Below are 20,099 nucleotides of genomic sequence, written 5' to 3' on the forward strand. Positions count from 1 at the left end.
ATGTTTTGGCATTTTCTCTGTATTTGTTTGCTTTTTCTGTGTTAAAAAAAGGTATGCTTAGGCCTTATCTAGAAGGCACACACATTTAAATATTAAAACATCTCCATACAAACATATTTGGAATAGGAGGAAAAAATCAGGACACTGTAAAAGAAGAAATGCTTTTATAAATTCAGTGTGATCCTTAGGGTACTCAGGAAGCTAATTGAAAGCATCTCATTCCCTCTGTGGGTGATCACTTGAAATACAGAGCTTAGCAGAACAGGGTATAAGGAGTATAAGGAGGAACTCTCATCAATGGTCCCCATTTTCTAAGAAGCACCCTTATTGCCATTCAGGTGCCATGCTACACCAGTTCCTAAACTGAATGAAGCTAGGAATCTTCATGCTGGAATTTATAGTCATGTGGGACAATAAAATCATCCAGGTCACCCCTTCTCATTTCAGTGGTGGAAGACACCAAAACCTAAAGGAACTAAAGAAGTTGTACAGAGTCACACAAAACATTAGCAAGTAGAAATTAGACCTCAAACTTCCTTGACAATTATTTATTGCTCTAGGTGCCAGAGGAAATGATTCCCAGAAGACTTTATTTTCTTTTTTTGGAGGTCTCAGTACCATGCCATTCCACATTGGACATTTTCTGGACTGATAAACTGTATGGTAAAACAACAAATTCATACAAACTCACTTTGATTGGTTATTTCTTTCTTTATGTAGTTTCTTGTTTGATTGTCTTCCTCATAAATTTAGCATGGTTCCAATTCTAAGTAAAATCAGTGATCTGTTTTAAATTGACTTCTGAGTACATGTACTGGAACCTGTGTTCTACGAAGACAGCATATCACCTGGGCTTTGGGAGACACAGAATGATTAGGTGCCATGTATCCTACAGAGAGAAGATGTGATTCAGATAGAAAATGAAGGATCTCACTGGCCGTAAAAGAAAGAAACAATATTACACAGTTAAAGTCTTGCCAACAGGACCAAAGTACGGCTCTACAGTCTTTGTGGTCTGAGACACCTCTCGGTTCTATTCCTAAATTTCAAAATTGATTCTTCTATATTTAGTTATTGGCAAGATTATCAGACAAGCCAATCTGTAGGATTGTTTGAATTCCGTATGTTTGGCATTTGAATTAAAGTAAGGATAAATTATAACATTGAAAGTTCTTTGATGCAAGAATTTGAAGGCCCTCGCCCCCTTTTCTTTTATTACTATTTGTCTTCCTTGGCTCTGATGATGTATTTTCGACAATGTGGAGCTAATAAAGACAGTTATTAGTTCAATCTATACATTGGCCAGTTAGTTTCCTTTGATTTTATGGCCATTATTTGCAGGCCACACATCTCACCAACTTGTACTTTTAATGGCAATGGAGCTCAGATGACAGGGTGCAAATAGTCAAATGAAAAGGAGTCACCACTGTTAGAGATAGTTCCCACCAGTGGGATGCAAAGAGAGAAACATAACATAATGATAGAAACAGGCAATAGTGTTCCTCCTGCAGAAGAAAAAGGGAAAACCATAAAGAATTTGATAGTCCTGCACATACTTAATAGATTAAAGGCCCTTAATGTTGTCAAGGGTCTGAAGTTCCATTGGGTCTATTTGATCTTGGATAATGGGTTCAGTATTTCTGTCTCTAAACTCCTTGGGACACCCTAGGCAACCTGGCATTTGAAGCAGTTAGCCATCCCCCTGAATCCAAACAGTTCTATTTAATAAATCCCTATTTCTGTCCAGTGTGCTGAGGAAAAGTCTGTTTGTTGGATGTAGTAATGAAACTGGAAATATGACTGGCTGTCTATTCCCTTCTGCAAGCCCCCTCAGGCTCTGGGTTGCCTAATGTCCGGGGTCTCCCTCTTAGACCACCCTCAGTGATTCTCACCTCCAGGTATTCATGCCCCTGTGTAATCCTCTTCCCTTGAGTACAGATGGGACCAGTGACTTGCTTCTGAACGATAGAATACAGCAAAGATGATGAGATCACTGATGTAAGTTTGGTTTTTGCTAGCAGATTCTCTCTCTCGCACTGATTTTAATAAAACAAGCTGCCGTGTTGTGTACTGCCCTATGGAGAGGCCCATGTGGCAAGCACCGAGGCAGCCTTTAGATTGACATCCAGCAAAGAACTGTGGCCCTTAGTTTGCCAGTCCACAAAAACCTGAAGGCTTCCAGCAACTGTGTAGGCTTTAGAAGGAATTCTTCCCCAGTTGAGCCTTCAGGTTAGACTTCAGGCCCAGCCTACATCTTGATTTCAGCCTTTGGAGATACCCTGGTGCAAAGGACCCAGCTAAGCCATGCTTGGACTCCAGATGCATGGAATTTCTGAGATAACAGATATGTGTGATTTTATGCTGGTTTGTAGTAATTTGTTACATAGCAATGGATAACTTAGGCAAGTCTTGTTATCAGTTGTGAGCATACGTGTAGCTACTTGTTTGAGCTATTTGCATGCTGCGCTGGGCCCCTGCATAATCACTCTTCTTAGATGGATGCTGAAAAGCCAACTCAGGTCTCTATGACACTTTCTAAAGAGCAGGAAACTATATTCGAGTCCCTCTTCTGTCAGTTTTAGCTGTGTGTTTTGTGTTCCACCTTCAATAACTGAACAGATTTGCCAATGGGGACAGGAGAATAGAGGAGCTTAGCTTCAGTGGTCTGAGACTAGAGGCAAGTTTTTCCTTGTAGACAGCAGAAGAGGGAGTTTTAATACCTTAATTGTGAAATTAATAAAATACCTTTTTCTTAAAACATTTCTCCTGTGACCATAGCAACTTTTATGATTTCTGCATGTTCGAGATACCCAAAACCTCCGCCAAAGAGCAGTGGAATGCATTTGTCATAAGATGGTTTATTTATAAATTAGGAACCAAGAACTTCGGCTTTCATAAAAATTTGGTAAAACCTCATCCTATTTGGAAATTGTAATAAAAATATCCACTTGGTTAGTCTCAAAAAATTTCCAGGAGAAAATGCAGTGAACTTTAATGCTGAGTGCTGTAGCCTCTTGGCTTCACACTGGCATTAGTTTGAAGCTTTTTAGCTCATACTTTTCAGTGAGAAGCTGAAATAGATTATAGGTTGTTTTTTCTATTGCTGAGCTTTTTTTTCCCAATTGCTCTCCTGAGAGAAAATTGAGTGTATGACAGGAAGACAAGCATGAAACCTTTCATAATCCAGGCTTGTGTTCTCAGGAGACTGTCCTTGATATATGAGACTACTCATTGAGTCTTTCCTGGTGTTTATTTATGTGACCACATTTCCCCATAATTAAATGCCTCCATTAATCAATACTGAGCTGCTCCACACTGAGTCTGCAGAGCTCATCAAGATGAGAACTTTTTAATTTTAAAATAAAAAAATTCCTGATATATACATAATCCCTGAAGAAATAGCAGATCTGTTACTGGCCAATGACATCAACAGTTGAGTTTTATTTTTGTCCCCTATTTCAGGATTACTAATAGGGTTGGAGTGAGAAGAAAAGCTTAGAAACTTATGAAAGAAGCTGGGGTTCTTCAGGAGTTTAAGGCAAAGGCACAATTTATTCTTTCTTCATCACCTCCTTCATTCAGTAAATAGTTGAGCTCCTACTGTGTCCCATAAATGGTGTGGTTGGCTCCTGGGCTGTCATGTGAATAAAACCGTCCTCTTGGCAAGGAATTAACAATATAAGGGGATGAGATATACAGTAAATGACAAATAAAATGGAGCTTGATAGAAGTTACAATACCAACCCCATATATAAGGAAAGACTTTCTGTTATGAAAATAAAGGACGGCAAAACAAAAGAATCTCCTATCATCTGACTGTGAAACTTGAACTAGCACTTTTTAGCTCACACAGAATTCATGTTCTGTATCAGCTTTGCTGGAAGAAGGGCATGTAGTCTTAGGGGATAAAACAGAGGTCCATGGGATGAGGAGAAAAGGCCTGAAGCACTCTTCTTGACTGTCAGAATGTCATTATTTATGCCACTATTTCTTTTTCAATCTGTTTAGCTTAATATTTGCTTTATTCTCCAAATAAAGTGAATTTTAAATAGTGGGCAGAACATGCATTTAAAAATATCATTAATTCAATTAATATTTATTGAGCACCTATTATGCACTGGCACTTAGAATTTAAGAAGAAGATTGGTACTGTCTTGTAGTTGGGAGATAGTTAATTCTTAAAAACAATGATGAACACTTATCTTTCTATATATTTACATAAGTAATTCTAAATATGTGGCTTCTAGGTATGATAGTTTTTTAATGTGTCAACTTAGGCTAAACTATGAGGATGAAAGAGAGGACAGCAGCCTTTTGGTAGCATACACACCTTCTTCTAGTGACCCAACCAAACGTGAATTTAGGGGCTGCTGTGGTGGGATTTTGCAGGTGTAATTAAAATCCCGAGTGATTTAACTTTAAATTATTGTGATTATTCTAGGTAGGCCAGACCTTTCCAGATGAGCCCTTAAGAGGGTCTGAATTATTCAAGGCGAAAGAGTTCCCCAGAGCAGCTGAGTCTACAATTACCCTCTTTTTGCTGGATCTGCTCTTCCTGACTGCCTGCCCTACAGATTCCTAGATTCCTTGTAATCTGTGTGTGTATGTGTGTCTGTCTCTCTCTCTATATATGTGTGTGTATAGATATCTATACATATATATGTATATACATGTATATACACACGTGTATATATACATACACATATATGTACACACACATATATACACGTATATGTATATATATATATACACACACACACATATATATGACCTCCTGATTCTGTTTCTGTGGTTGCATCCTGACTGATGCACTGAAATTTGAAAATGATACTGTGACCTCATTTAACATGTATTTTATGCTCCGAATGACTATCATTGCTTATGAAACCGGGAAAACATTGTTCATAAATCTATGCAAAAATAACCCAAATATATTTCATGAAGTCTGGTTGGCCCCCAATTCATTGGCTTTGCCTAACGTCTTTGGTTAAACTGTGAAAGGCATCCGGCCACCGGGTGAATTGCCATGTGATTCCGTCACCACCGTGCGTGCTTGCAGCTTGTTCTGGCTCTCTTCGGGAACGGTGGTCTTTCCAGCTGGCTGGATGGGAAAGCAGCATATGCCAAGCTCTGCTGGAACGTTTTGAAACAACATTGCATATAACGTAATTAAGTAGGGATGACTGAAGACTTAATGCCTTCACTGACTAGAGTCAAGTCTAAGCTGAACCCAGAAACTTTATCTTCTTTGTATTTTTAAAGGAAATAAGATAAGATGTATGAAAAACTGGACTTTGTTGCAATCCTTTTGATACCATCAAAATGTAGACAATTCTTCAAAGTTATTTGATTCTGTTTTTATAACTGTCCATATTATTGATTGTAAAGGAAGTATATACTAAAAAAATCAAAAAGATAAAGTATAAGGATTAAAAGCCACCATAATTCTACCAGAGGTGACCATGGTTGTGGCCTTAGTTCTGCAGTCTTTTTTTTTTTTTTTGTGACGGAGTCTTGCACTGTCGCTGGGCTGGGATGCAGTGGCATGATCTTGGTTCACTGCAACCTCCGCCTCCCAGGTTCAAGCAATTCTCCGGCCTCACCTCCTGAGTAGCTGGGATTACAGGTGCTGCCACCACACCTGGCTAATTTTTGTATTTTTAGTAGAAATTTGCTTTTCCCTGGTGACTGATGATGTCAGGCATCTCTACCTGTGCTTATGTGTCATTTGTATACCATTTTTGGTAAAGTGTCTGTAAAATATTTTGCTCATTTTTAATAGAGCTGTTTATTTTCTGTCTGAATTTTAATAGTTGTTACATTTTGCATACAAGACTTTTATTATGTGTTTTGTAAATATTTTCTCCCATTCTACAGCTTAAGTTTTTGTTTTCTTAATAAGAATATTTATAAATAAAAATAATATTGTCTTTAAAGAGTAAAATGTAAAAATATTTGACCTAGAGAGTGTGTGTGTGTATGTGTGTGTGTATATATATATATATATATATATATATATATATATTTTTTTTTTTTTTTTTTTTTTTTTTTTTTTTTTGAGACGGAGTCTCGCTCTGTTGCCCAGGCTGGAGTGCAGTGCCCGGATCTTAGCTCACTGCAAGCTCCGCCTCCCGGGTTCACGCCATTCTCCTGCCTCAGCCTCCCGAGTAGCTGGGACTACAGGCGCCTGCCACCACACCCGGCTAATTTTTTTTTGTATTTTTTAGTAGAGACGGGGTTTCACCGTGTTAGCCAGGATGGTTTCGATCTCCTGACGTGATCCGCCCGTCTCGGCCTCCCAAAGTGCTGGGATTACAGGCTTGAGCCACCGCGCCCGGCCTAGAGTATATTACATTGGCTATATAGTATTCCATTTTATGAATATGCCATAATGTATGACCAGACTTCCTGTTTCCACAGCTTCACTGCTTGTGTCTTTTGTCAGTTACTTGTGTCATCCTACTTAGCAATGTGCTATGATCATTTAGGATGATTGTGCTTTTATCCGATACAAAATTAAATATTTTTAATTCAGTGGGCTTTTCCATGGAGCACTTAAAAAGCAGTCTTTAAATCACTTGAACCCAGGAGATGGAGATTGCAGTGAGCCAAGATTGAGCCACTGCACTCCAGTCTGGTGATAGAGCGAGACTCTGTCTAAATAAAAAAAATAAACAGTCTCTAAATCACACGGGCAAAATTCTTCTAAGGCAAAACACCTTTCTGTCCCTCACTTTCTCCCATCCTTTTCAACCTGAGGTCTCAGGATTCCTGTTAAAATGTATATTCAATACTGTAAATATCTTTTTTAAAAGCTTTGAACATGTTAAAATCATACTAATGCTTCTGAATAATCATGGTCAATTGATTATGAGCATTTATTAAATTAAATTTCAATAAAGGGATAAAAAGTTACAAGTCCAATAGAACCAGTAAAATGAAAGGAAAATTAACAGCAGAGAAGAAATTGAACAGTTTTTTTCCTTCTAGTTTTTAAAACATGGAAATCACATCAATAAGTAATAGTTAATGAGCTTAAAGGGGGAAGCAACACCGTAGGTGTTAGAGGAAGATATTAATGAGAAAACAGTTGACTTCTTATGTGGAACTCTGGAAGTTAAGAAATAACCAGTGGTAGGGGCTGTTGTTCCCTTGTCTGCAGGATTCTTATATCTAGCCATGCATCCTCTTTGGGCAGAAAAGGAGATTTTATTCCCTGAGAACTGAAAAACCTGAGGAAAAATCTCCAGTACAGTATTTTGGATGTCCCTCTAGAGGAAAAAACCTGAGGAAAAATCTCCAGTACAGTATTTTGGATGTCCCTCTAGAGGAAAAAACCTGAGGAAAAATCTCCAGTACAGTATTTTGGATGTCCCTCTAGAGGAAAAGACCTGAGGAAAAATCTCCAGTACAGTATTTTGGATGTCCCTCTAGAGGAAAAAACCTGAGGAAAAATCTCCAGTACAGTATTTTGGATGTCCCTCTAGAGGAAAAAACCTGAGGAAAAATCTCCAGTACAGTATTTTGGATGTCCCTCTAGAGGAAAAAACCTGAGGAGAAATCTCCAGTACAGTATTTTGGATGTCCCTCTAGAGGAAAAAACCTGAGGAAAAATCTCCAGTACAGTATTTTGGATGTCCCTCTAGAGGAAAAGACCTGAGGAAAAATCTCCAGTACAGTATTTTGGATGTCCCTCTAGAGGAAAAAACCTGAGGAAAAATCTCCAGTACAGTATTTTGGATGTCCCTCTAGAGTCACTCCCATGAAGTCCCTTCCTGCCCGCCATCAGAGTCTGAACGCGTTAGTGCTCTAGGTGAAGAATTAGTGAATGACCAAAGAGTACAAGATTGCAGAGGAAAACTTTCTACCTAAAAGGGAAAAACTATGAATCTGCAAGAAGCTGAGACAATTCAGGGAATAAGAAAATCATCTAAAAAGATCTTTAAGGGATATTCTAAGTTGAATAAGTGAAAAATACTAATTTAGGTAACAAAATGAAGATGATGTAAAATAGATACATTCAGATAACAAAAAAGAGCTCTCAAAAATAGAGGAAAGAAAAAATAAATTTTATAAAGTAATTGAATAGTTGGATCATAAGGTCAAAGAAGTAGTTCAAAAAGTAATCCAAAAAGGCAGGAGAGAGTAAAACCAGAATAGATATTTAGGAGGTTCAGAGTCTTATTAAATGGATTATAGACACAGATAACAGTAAAAACATAGAGAAGAAAGTTATAGAAATAATACAAGAAAAAATTTCCAGAACTGATGAAACTAAGTCTCAAAAAGACAAGTCTGGCACAATGAAAGAAAAAAGCCAACTATTAAACCACATTATCATGAAATCTTAGTACCTTTGCGACAAAGTGAAGATCTTTAAGCTTTCAAAAGAGGGAAGAGGGTGTACATACAAAGGATCTGAATGGAACAAGATCTCATACCCCAAAAAAAAAAAAAAAAAAAAGGAACCAAGACACAATAGAACAATGGTTACAATATTCATGGTGAAAATGATTTTCTGTTATCCATCAGGGATAATAATAGAATAAAGATATTTTTTAAACAACTTAGAGAATTTATTTAGAAAGTAGAAAATAAAAAGTATGACTCTAACATCTATTTAGAATATGAACAAAACTAGAAACAGTTAAACTACAGAAAAAAAGGCAGAGATCCTGAAGTTGGCTTAATGGCTATCCAATAGAAACAGGCAAAACCCAAGTTACTTTCATGCAAATAAGCATGAAGGAAAAGAATAAGGGAATGTTTACAGAATGTGTCATGGCAAATATTTTTCAAATTTACATAAGAAACTGTACATAAATGAGGCAATTTACAAGAATTAGGTAATTTACAAGAAATGTTTTACAGGTTACAGTAGGATATAACTTATGAATAAAATTTGTAGCACATCATACATTTTTACATCACAGATTCAGTGTTAAAAGAATTCAGACATGATAAAACTTAGACTTGACAAGAATAATGTAATAGAATAAGGCAACTGAGACTGAAATGACATGTGTAAGTCAAATTAATCCCCAAATTAAAGGATTCCTTAGATTGGGATATAATAACATCTTCAGAGTATGATTTGGTCAATAATGGCATTGAGCTAAATGCCATTCAATTTTAGTTAAAAGCTTAGTTTTTAGATGTAGTTTAAATAAAAAGAAAAGCACACAGTGTATAAAAAATAATAAAAACCACCTTAGTATCACTTATATCCTAATACTATTAATTATATTTGGGACAAGCAGACTAGAATATTGGTGTTACTTCTATAAAGTTACTTTCTATTTCTAAATGCTGTAAACTAAACTAAAACAGGTTCCTCAGAAAAAACTGGCCAATTCCAAAATGGCTTCATACCCGTGACAACTATTGCCTGACCCAGGTATGACATTGATGAACTTCTTTCGTAAGGTAAAGTTGAGATATTTTCCAGCATGAAAACTCAAAACATGTAACTTTAGAGCACACTTTCTTGAAAAGTTACTGGAGAATACATTTCAGCAAAATATGAAATGAATTTAAAAATTGAAGGACATGAGATACTGGAGAGTAATGAAGGGGCATCGAAAGATGTTGATAAAGGGACATTCTCGGACCACTGCAGTGAAGCAGAGTCAAAGAGAAACCCGTCCAGACTGAAGGCGTTCTAGGGGCTCTGGAAGAAAACATATAAAAGGAAAAAAGCAAACTGACTTTATTTATGTATAAAATATATTTTATATATACAGTAGATTTTATGTATGTATACATACACATATACACATATTACTCAACTGTGCCTTGAATAACACTTATCCAGACATAATAAAGACTAGCTTTTATTTAATATATTAACATTTATGTCAATATGTATGTCAAACATCATATATTGAACAATAATGTATAACATTTTGTTTAATATATTAACATCCGTTTATGTTAATTAGGAGTATGGAAGCAGATACGTAGGTGGGATGTGGGATAATGGTGGCAAAAGAGAGTTAAATATACTATAAAACAAAGTTGACAGATAATTCCTAAAACTAAGAAGTTAAAAATAGCAGTATATATACGTTTTAAAAAATATGAAGCGGTCCCTGTACAGATGCCAAAATAAATACAGAAGTAAACATTGAAAGGAACAGCTAAGAGGGTTGGAAGTGATTGGTCCTTGGGAGTGAGAATTGGTAGTGAAAAGGGATGGAGCGAGATTTGCCATTTTTCATTATGAATGAAAAATTATGTTTAGGAAAACATGAATTTTGTGCATGAATTACTTTGAAAAATTATTTAAAAATTTGGATCCTGGACTTACAATGTGTATGTTGTATTATTGGTATTAATTTCTGGCTAATTTCCAGGGAGAATAAATAAAATCAAAATCTTTTGATATATTTTAAATAGATTGTGTTCATTTAAATCAACATTGCTTTTACAATAGTAGAATTTTGAAAATACATTCCTGGTTTACAATATCATTTTTATGATTTTCAGAAAATCACAAATCAAATCATAACACCAGCTTCATTCACGTTCTTTGATTTAAACTCTATTTAATAGTCAGCTTTAGAGTTTATTTCTGTAACATCTTTCGTGGTGTAGGCATTTAGATTCTTACCATCCCCTGACTGTGATACGTAGTAACATTTAGCTTCAGATAGTATATGTGACTTAATCTTAGCAATCACCCAAAATTGTCTCATGGCAGGAAGAAAGAATAGCCTATGTATTTGAAGTTATTGAATTACATAAAGTGTTATTTCTTTCTTAGATATGGAACAAAACAGGTGCAAAAAACTCATGTGTGGACATGATGTTGAAGCAGGTTATATTAACCTTTTCAACAAGACATTTAGGACAGGCAGTTAATCTATGAAGCCATCAAGTGGAAAAAAAATCACAATCCTTACTGCTTTATTGAAAAACTGTCTAAAATGATATGTATCTGTATATATTTGGGTGTTAAGAAGTAAGACCCCTTTTGAAAATTAAAATGGTAATATATTAACCTTACTTGTGAAAAGTGGCCCTAACGGATTTTTCCTACTTGATGGAGAGTGTTTTCTCTAATGTGTCTGCTGTGGTTAGACTAAATCCCTAAATTAGGTACTCAACTACAAGAGAACGTAGCAACTCTAGGACTCTGCAGAACTGACTGCTTATAACATTGTTCGTGAGAGTTGTTATTTGAAAACAATTATTGGAAACCTTAAATAGGTAGGGATTTGTATCCCATCAAATGAAAGTCTTGGTTTTTATGCTATTTATTCCTTATTTCAAGGTTTCTCTTGATCATCTGGACCTGAAAGTTCTGCCTCAAAATAGATGGAGCCTGTTCTGAACTGTTTTTTTTTTGTTTTTGTTTTTTTTTCCTTAAAGATTGGTGCAGGCTATTATATCATATTACAAAGATGAAGAAATATAATTAAACACTGGGAGAGGTGTACTCTTTGTCACTGTAAAGACTGAAAAAGTCTTTTTAATTGAGAGGGAAAACTACATTTCTTGAGAGAGAAAGAAAACATTTTGTGGGAATCAAAAAGAAAATAAAAAAGGATTGCCATTCTAACTGGTGTGAGATGGTATCTCACTGTGGTTTTGATTTGCATTTCTCTAATGACCAGTGATGATGAGCTTTTTCTCATGTTTGTTGGCCACATAAATGTCTTTTGAGAAGTGTCTGTTCATAGCCTTTGACCACTTTTTGAAGGGGTTGTTTGTTTTTTCCTTATAAAGTTGTTTTAGTTCCTTATAGATTCTGGATATTAGACCTTTGTCAAAGGGATAAATTGCAAAACTTTTCTCCCTTTGGAAACAAAATATAAATAAATATGGTGTCTTAAAAAAAGAAAAGAAAAAAGAAAGCAGTTAACAAAAATCTAGAGATTATCTGAAAGGCAGTTGGAGGGCAACGCTGAAAATCCGAAAATGATGAGAACTGTTATGCAATTGCAAAGTCTAAATTAAAAATTGGTTAAAAAGTTGGGATTGACCTGTGGACTCTGGTCTTCATGTTTCTGTACCCAAAATACATGTAGTATTTCATGCTCCTCTAATTTAATAAATGGTTCTACACATCAGAGTAATTCCATCAGTGAAAAAATAGAGGATTCATGTTGTTTTAAAAGGAGATGTTCAGGTTGAGCCAGAGAATGCTCTTAATGAAATTTTTCCTTCATGCACTTTTTTTTTCCGGGTAAAGTGAAGATTCAGGACCTTTTTCCTGGTATCTAAAACCTGACTGTTGTTTCTGCCAATGGAATGTTGCTGTCTGCTCATTAACTGAGCTTAGGAGTTGGCTTGTTTAAGCTTCAGGGCATATGGAGCCCCCAGAATTCCCAGAGGAGCTCTTACAGTTTTATATTAGCAAACCTCAAAGCAAATGCAGAATGTGGCCTTCCTATGAATTGAGCAGTGGAGCATCTGGGGGCATAAATGGACAGTCATTAATTGGCAAGCTCAGTATTCAAATAAAATTGTTAATACTCTTTACCACATTTGGCTCAGGAATGAAGAGAGTTACAGTCAAATGATACCTAAGTGATTTCCTACAGTAACTGTTTTCTAAAATATTTTATAACAGTAACGTGGCTACTTTTCAAAGATGATGATTGTTCTGTTCGAAAACATTTGGATGATCTCTAGTACAGAGTTGCGTGATGCTGAATCTATGCCTTTTCCATACTGGGAAATAATTAAATAAGAAAGTCATGGCTGGAATGCAGTGAGATTCATGCCAGGCTTTTTTCCACTTCTTGAGAGCCTATAGAAAGTTTCTGGGTCTCAGTGGAACATCTGTATAAGAGACTGATAGTCTCTTATAATCTCTTTTGTCCAGTTCAAGGATCACCGAAAGAATTGAGAACTTTTAGGACTGTGGAGGTATGCCATTCATACAGCGTTCTCCTTCCCTTCCCTCTTCATTTCCTCCTTTTCCCTCCTTGCTTGACCTAGATTCCACCAATGTGAAGGAATGGAAATAAAGCAGTTTAGGTCTGATTATGCAGAGGCCAAAAGGAGATTTCATATTTGAAATAAATTGGCAGGCTGGTTATGGCAGCTCATGACTGTAATCCCAGCACTTTTAGAGGCTGAGGTGGGCAGATCACTTGAGGTCAAGAGTTTGAGACCAGCCTGGCCAACATGGTGAAATCCTGTCTCTACTAAAAATACAAAATTTAGCTGGACATCGTGGCATGCACCTGTAATCTCAGCTACTTGGGAGGCTGAGGCAGGAGAATTGCTTGAACCCAGGAGGTGGAGGTTGCAGTGGGCTGAAATTGCATCACTGCACTCCAGGCTGGGCAACAAAGTGAGACTCCATGTCAAAAAAGTAAATAAAATAAAATAAAATAAAATAAATTGGCATTCACACAGAAAGGCAAAAATCGTATGAGTGCTTAGCATCTGCACTGACTTTGCTAATCACCTGATATTCCCTATTATAGTGAAATAGCCTGGAATGCCCATATGACTGCAAACTCTTTCTAGCTGGTTCTGTCACTCATTGCCTCAAAATTTCTTTTTAAAATGTAACTTGCATTTTTGAACATTCCTCCCAGGTGAGTCTTACTTGACCAATACACCAGTTTAGAAAACATGGGCTTTAAAAGTACAACCTTAGTATTTTGGCATATTGGAAATCAGGGAATATCAAAATATGCATTAACATGGTGACATGAGGAGCTTTATTCCATGATCCTGTTATTTTCTGAGAGTCTAGGTCATGGAATCAATTGAAGGCAGAATTGAGAAGATGATGTAATATTGCATCTCATACATTTTTAGTGAAGGACTCATTTTCTTGCTCCAGGTTGCACCCAGATAACACTTCTTGGTATAGTGGGGTTCAAGTGGACAGAATGTTTTCTAAAATTCTGGCAGGAGAAAGTTGTTATATTCGTTTTATTTTATCTTGTGCTGTAAGGGATCATGGCTACCGGGAATAATGAGATCTTACTGTACTAACACCTTCCAAGTAGAGTATTTTTGAGAGGGATATGTGTTTGTATTGCTTTTAAAATACCCCTTTGCCCTCAGAATTAACACTGACAAGGAGCAGCCTTTCAGAGGGAATGAATTACCTGAGTACTGTTTTCACCTGGGATTGCTGTTTATTAATATTTGTTCATGCTTTTAGTAGAACAAGAATCATAGTTCTTGCCCATTTCCAGGGTCATCATTTAAATCAACAAGAGCAGTTATAGGTGAACTTAGAACATCCCTCAATATAACACAACAAACACAAAGCATGTTTGGCTCAGTAAAACATATTTTCTTCCGTTTTGTTCACCCAACTTGCACCTTTTATGAAATTTTACCATAGTTTTTATTTTTGAAAGAGAAATTTGTCTGTGTATTTAAGTAGAGACATATCTGCTTGAAACTGGCTTTAATCTTTCTGATGAAAAGGGCTTTTGAACCAATATTTATGTGCTATGACTTCACGTCAAAACACTAAATGAAATTTCTAATATTTGCTAATAACTATCATAACAAGAAAAACATGACATTGCAGGTTGAAGTGTCTCAGAATTACAGAAAGACAAAAAAATACCACATAATTATAACAATACTAGTACTTGTAACGTACAGTCAAAATATAATGCATCACAGCCTAGTTTCTAATTTATTATGAGACCTTTTTTTGTCACAGTCTTCAACAGGCTGAACCTTTTTCATGTCTGGATCATGGAAGAGTGGTGCCATTTTTTCCTTTCACAGACAGTAAAATGTCACTGGTAAATCATTACCCTCATCACCTCAAATAACTCAAAGTATGCCTGTCAAAATGCAGGAAAGAATTCACATGATTACAAATAGGCTTATCATCACCCATCTCAGGAAACAGTAAGTAGTGCCAAGTAGACAAGCACACCAGACTAATTTTAAGCCAGGAAAGGAGTCAGCTTTCACCAGGTTGAACATGTTGTTTGTTGGACATGACAGCAGTCCTCCAAATTCCATATTGCACAGGTGGTGCCTTTGATTTTTCTCGTAGTGATTATAGAGATATATTGAGTCATCAACAGTTTCCAAACCAGCCTTTCTTATAATCAAACATGCATATTTGTTAGAAATCTTGGAAAACTTGAAATGTCCAGAAATGTACAGTTATTTGGACTCCCTGAGTTTATTTTTTTAGCCAACTAGCATTCCAGTCATAGTCATTCATTGTCTTCATTCCTAAGCCACATGACAAAAGCAGCCGGGGATGATGCTGTATCTAGTTTCTTGTACTATATGCTAATTCTCTTTAAGCCAGAATGTTGCTCACTGTGCCAAGCTCATAGCTCTTATTTGGTTTTTCCTTTGCATAATTTCTTCAGTTAAAGATTCAAGTGAATCTCAGAGTGGATTTATATGCCTGTTTGGAAAAGTCAGTGACTTTTCCATTGGTAAATGTGCCCTTTCATTTGTATGAGAAGCCAAAAGCAATTAGTATTCTAGTTGAGTTCAGATTATAGCAAATGATACAAGCATATGGCCAAATATTCTTTTTATGCCAAATTCTACTTACTAGTTTTCACTTCCAGAGTCAATACAGAAATCAATTCCATTGAAAAGGAAAATTCAATAAGAAAACCCTGTACCATATAACTGTAATTATAGATGAGCAATTTCTTTTGTAAAAGGAGAAAAAGAGCAGAAATATAAATAGCAGCTCCCTTATAGATCATTCAACAGAACATGAAATAGCTATGCAAACAAAATGGCTACGTTTTCATTATTCCTTACATCCCTTACATAGAAATTCACAAAGGATTTGAACATTCTTTTTTCCTGATGAAATCATTGTGATATGTCATCATGGTGGTGTATGTACAGGAAGGGAAAAGCCTTGTAAATATGTTGAATAAAGCAGTAATTTAGAAACTGGATGCTTTTCCTCCAACACATTGATTTGATCATTTAAGCTTCCATCTGTGAGCTGGTATAGAAGATAATGAACTGAGCTGCCCTGATGTCTTTGGCTCTACAGACACTACACTCTCACTGTCCACATTACTTGTTTAATGACCTGATTACCAATACCTGCTTCATATGAATTTTACTTGAACATGCCTCAGTATTGTTGACTTTGTATGAAAAGCAGAGAATTATTTGAGACTGGCTTTCGTTTTTTTTAACTGTATTATTATTCCAAGACTGTTTTTGCCCTAAATGTACAATTCAGAATTATTATAATGCTGTGCTTTTGTTGGTATCCAGATCGTGAAAAGCAGTTGTTTTATTTATACAGTAATTAGTTGAGAGGATTTAATATGTTAAATAAGGTGCTGAATTTTTGTAGAGTTAAGTCCTAGTGACTTGAACCTTAGCATTCATATTCAAATCAAGGAAGTTAATTAGCTTGTTTGCTAGCACCTTCTTCACCCTTGTGGAACCCTTCAATCCCTTCAATATATGGTCATTTCACAGACTTTTCAAATGCTTTCTTCAGAGAGGAGGAAAGCCTGGTGGTGATTAAGCCTGAAAACAGAATTGCTATTCACTTCCAAAGATGCATGTGGGCAAATATTATTTTTATAAAAAAGCCTTGAATCAAAATCTCATCATAAATAAGGTATTATTAAAAATGTACAAAATGAACAAAAATGAGGTAAATGAAGGAAAAGCATAAGTTTGAACATTTGTAGTGTTTTAAAATTTATTTCATTAGGTAAAAAAAACTGTTAGGCTGAATGGGTTAATTCAGTCACTCTTTAACCTTTATTCTTCAAAGCAACATGATTCATTCACATTTATCCTCTTAGGAGGGAATCCAGCTTGGATTAATGCCAACACATCTAATTACTTGAACAGGGAATCTTCAAGTAGAATCTGGTGACTAACTCCACAGTTTTCATCAGGCTCTCTAAAGAGCTCAGATCCCAAAGGGTTTAGGACTGTCTGTTCATTACCAATAGAAGATTGGGGTATTGACAATAAGCCACGTTATTACCAAGTTCATAAATTCATCAGCCCATATTCAGTGTCAGATCTAACATAAACCCTTTCTGAAAGAGTTCGTTATGTTCTCTCTCAAGTTACATGTTTTTTTTTTTTAATTTTTTTTTTTTTAAATTTTCACTCACTGAGGGGCCTTACTAGTCCTTGTGTCCTGAACTTAGAAACCTAGATGTCTGTTATCTTTGCCTTTTCTTGTTTTATAACTCCCAGCCTCCAATCAATCATCTATGTTGTGTGGATTCAGCACTATGCATAGCTCTCAAATTTTGCAACTTTTTTTTAATCTTCAAATATCCTCTTCATTTCTCACTGAGATTATAGAATTTGCTTCCAAATGGATCTTTGCCTACAATCCAGGACAAGTGATTTTTCTAATGTACAAATCTGATTAAATCACCCCTCCTGCTGTTTAAAACCTCTATGCCTTCCATCTGTTCTCTAACAGATATATTACTAAGTGGCACAAACACAAAAATTCGCATGATGTAATGTGTGACATAAAGAATGGAGACAATTTGATGTTTTTATTCTCTTTCTGTTATCACTTTTGTGATTAATTTCTGGCAATAGAATGGCCTATGTTTTAATGTACCATGACTTCTAAGTGACAATTCCATGTCAACACAGATGAAAAAAGTTCGTTACATGAGAAAGAGCTAAAAAGCCAACTTGAACTGCTAGGACAAGATTGTTACATGTCATGATTTTCCAGAGAAAGTCATGTTTATTTGAGATCTGAAGAGACTGCCATAAGATAGGAGAAAGAGTGCTCTAAGCAGAAGAAATAGCATATACCACTAATTAAAGTCTGTTGCCTGGCAAATGTCTATCTCTGACACTAAGCTATATGTTTTTGAGGTTAAGGACAATCTTGTATTAAATGTTTAATGTATACTCATGGAGTTTTGAATATTTGTGGTGGATTGAATAAAAATGACCAAAATTGATCTTGAGAAATAAATATTATGTTTAAATTCCATATGAACACAGATGAAAAACAGTTTGTTACACGAGAAAGAGCTAAAAAGCCAAGTTGGGATTGTTTCATGTCATGTTATTCCAGAGGAAGTAATGTTTTTTTGAGATCTTAAGGGGCTGACATAAAATTGCAGAGTGTTCCATACAGAGGAAGTAGCATGCAAGATAAGACTGAGTTGACTGAATTAATTATTATGTTTGTAGACTGGTGCCTGGACTGGATTTAGAACTATAAATTTACAGCTTGGAGATGGGAAATTAGTTGATTATTTGCAAGTAAGTGTGTCTTTCTCTCTTTTCCCCATGAAAGAACATTTTATACTAAGCTTCTCTTTTTATGCTCATTATTAGCAGATAATACCTTGTGTAATAAGGACTTGATGAATTTTGATCAGGCTTTTGGCAGTATTGAATATCTGGGAACATTTGAATACTCAAATTTTAATATAAAATATCAAATGTTATGAAATACAAAAGTTTGAGTATTAAAAAATTAATAATGTTTGCATCTTCATCTTTCAATGTATCTACTAAATTAATCAATCAATTATTTAAGTAAACAAGCATTTTAATAGCTGGGTATAGTGCTATATTCTGAGGGAAATGAAGACAAGGGTCCTTCTTTTACAAAGCTTACAATGTATTGTGGGTGTCAGACACATGACCCTGAATTATAAATTAAAGATGATGACCTTGAACTTTGAAGTGTAAACTATAATTCCAGGCAGAATAGAGCAGGACATAATAATAGAGATACAAGTAATGAGGACAAAGAAAATTTATCAGTCTCATTGAAGAGACTCAGAAGGACTTTACGGAATAGTTGGTTTCCAAACTATACTTTGAATGATTGACATTTTCATAGGAAGACAAGATTGGGAAGGCATTCTATACTGATATAACAAAACAAACAAAAGCATGGAGATGTCAGAGTATATAATGTGCTTAAACAATTGAGACTAGTGAGATCCAAGAGGTTGTGGAGCCACATGATGGTAAAACATCAGTTCTTATGTATTGACCTATTTTTATAAATTTAAGAAATAAATGTGAGATGAATTAGAGAAAATAGTGTAACCATCTTTTTTAAAGAAGACTTTGGTAGAAGAGTAGAGCATTGACATACTTGGTGGGGGATCTAGAGTAAAATATTTGTGTTTATTTTGTTTAACCACATGCTCTATCTGCTGGAAAACTATTTTTTAAAGGAGATTTTACAGCACACTCATAGGCTAAACAGAATGTCCAGTAGATCCGAAAAGACAGAGGGTGCGGTTGTGGAAGAAATTCCCATAGAAGTCCATGGTCTGCTCAAAGAGGGTTGGATCCAGAGCACGGGTTGAGGGATTTGCTTTTGCAGCAGCTGAGACATTAATACCTGAGGGAAGTCAGAGTTAAAGTCTGCAGAGTTAGGGAGTTTGCAGATTTGGTTGTGGGAAGACGTAGAAGTTCTGTGATGCAATTTTAGAGGAATGTAGGTCGTCAGATCATGTTCTGTTCTTAAATATCTCCTCAGTGATGACTGTTGTCTCCTGCAATGCTCAGTGGTGACATGTTCGAAGCGGAGGATTGCATGCACCAGATGCATATAAAATATAACAAGCCACCTAATAACTTTCCCTCTTGCAATTCAGAATGGTTTTACATTCCCATTGCCTTGATTTAAGCCCTCATTATTTCTCTCCTGGATTACTTTAGTAACCCTCTAATTGTTTTCCCTGCCCTGGTCTCTATAGCCAACTCTCCAGACCACAGCCAGACTGATTTTTATAAAGCACACCTTATCACTTACCTTACTACTAAAGAAAATTTTTTAAAAACTCTTCAATCCCTATAAGATTGCATTCATATTCCCTACCATGGTACCCAAGACCTTTCCTGCTCACCTTTACCACCTCCTCTACCACTTCTTCACAGCTATGACTCTTGTGAAACTCAAGCAGATATGCTTGTGGTTTTCCTCAATGCCTCGTGTTGTTTTATGGTTCCATGCATTTGCCACATGCTCCTCTCTGTCAATAGTGACAGGTGTCCCCTGGTCTATGGGTCGAACTCCTCATTCTAAAATACAATGAACACACATGTCATCTCTTCCAGGTAGCCTTTTTTTTTTTTTTTTTTTTTTTTTTTTAAGACGGAGTCCCACTCTGTCACCCAGTCTAGAGTGCAATGGC

At 35.9% G+C, this 20,099-nt stretch overlaps 2 long non-coding RNA genes across 3 annotated transcripts in view; both read left to right on the forward strand.

The window, feature by feature from the left end:
• LOC105477024 (uncharacterized) overlaps positions 1–20,099 on the forward strand; it is a 182,153-nt gene that overhangs the window by 33,020 nt on the left and 129,034 nt on the right. The gene's annotated exons all lie outside the window — the stretch shown is intronic.
• Positions 1–20,099, forward strand: part of LOC105477025 (uncharacterized) — a 44,244-nt gene that overhangs the window by 15,658 nt on the left and 8,487 nt on the right. Inside the window, exon 4 of one of the 2 annotated variants that reach the window (XR_011616849.1) lies at positions 4,442–4,744. The exons of the other annotated variant lie outside the window; for it this stretch is intronic. This is a non-coding gene — a long non-coding RNA (uncharacterized lncRNA). Of the gene's footprint in view, positions 1–4,441; positions 4,745–20,099 lie in introns of those variants that run through there. 2 annotated transcript variants of the gene reach the window in all.

This window comes from Macaca nemestrina, chromosome 19 (genome assembly GCF_043159975.1).
Source record: "Macaca nemestrina isolate mMacNem1 chromosome 19, mMacNem.hap1, whole genome shotgun sequence".
Classification (NCBI taxonomy): Eukaryota; Metazoa; Chordata; class Mammalia; order Primates; family Cercopithecidae; genus Macaca; species Macaca nemestrina.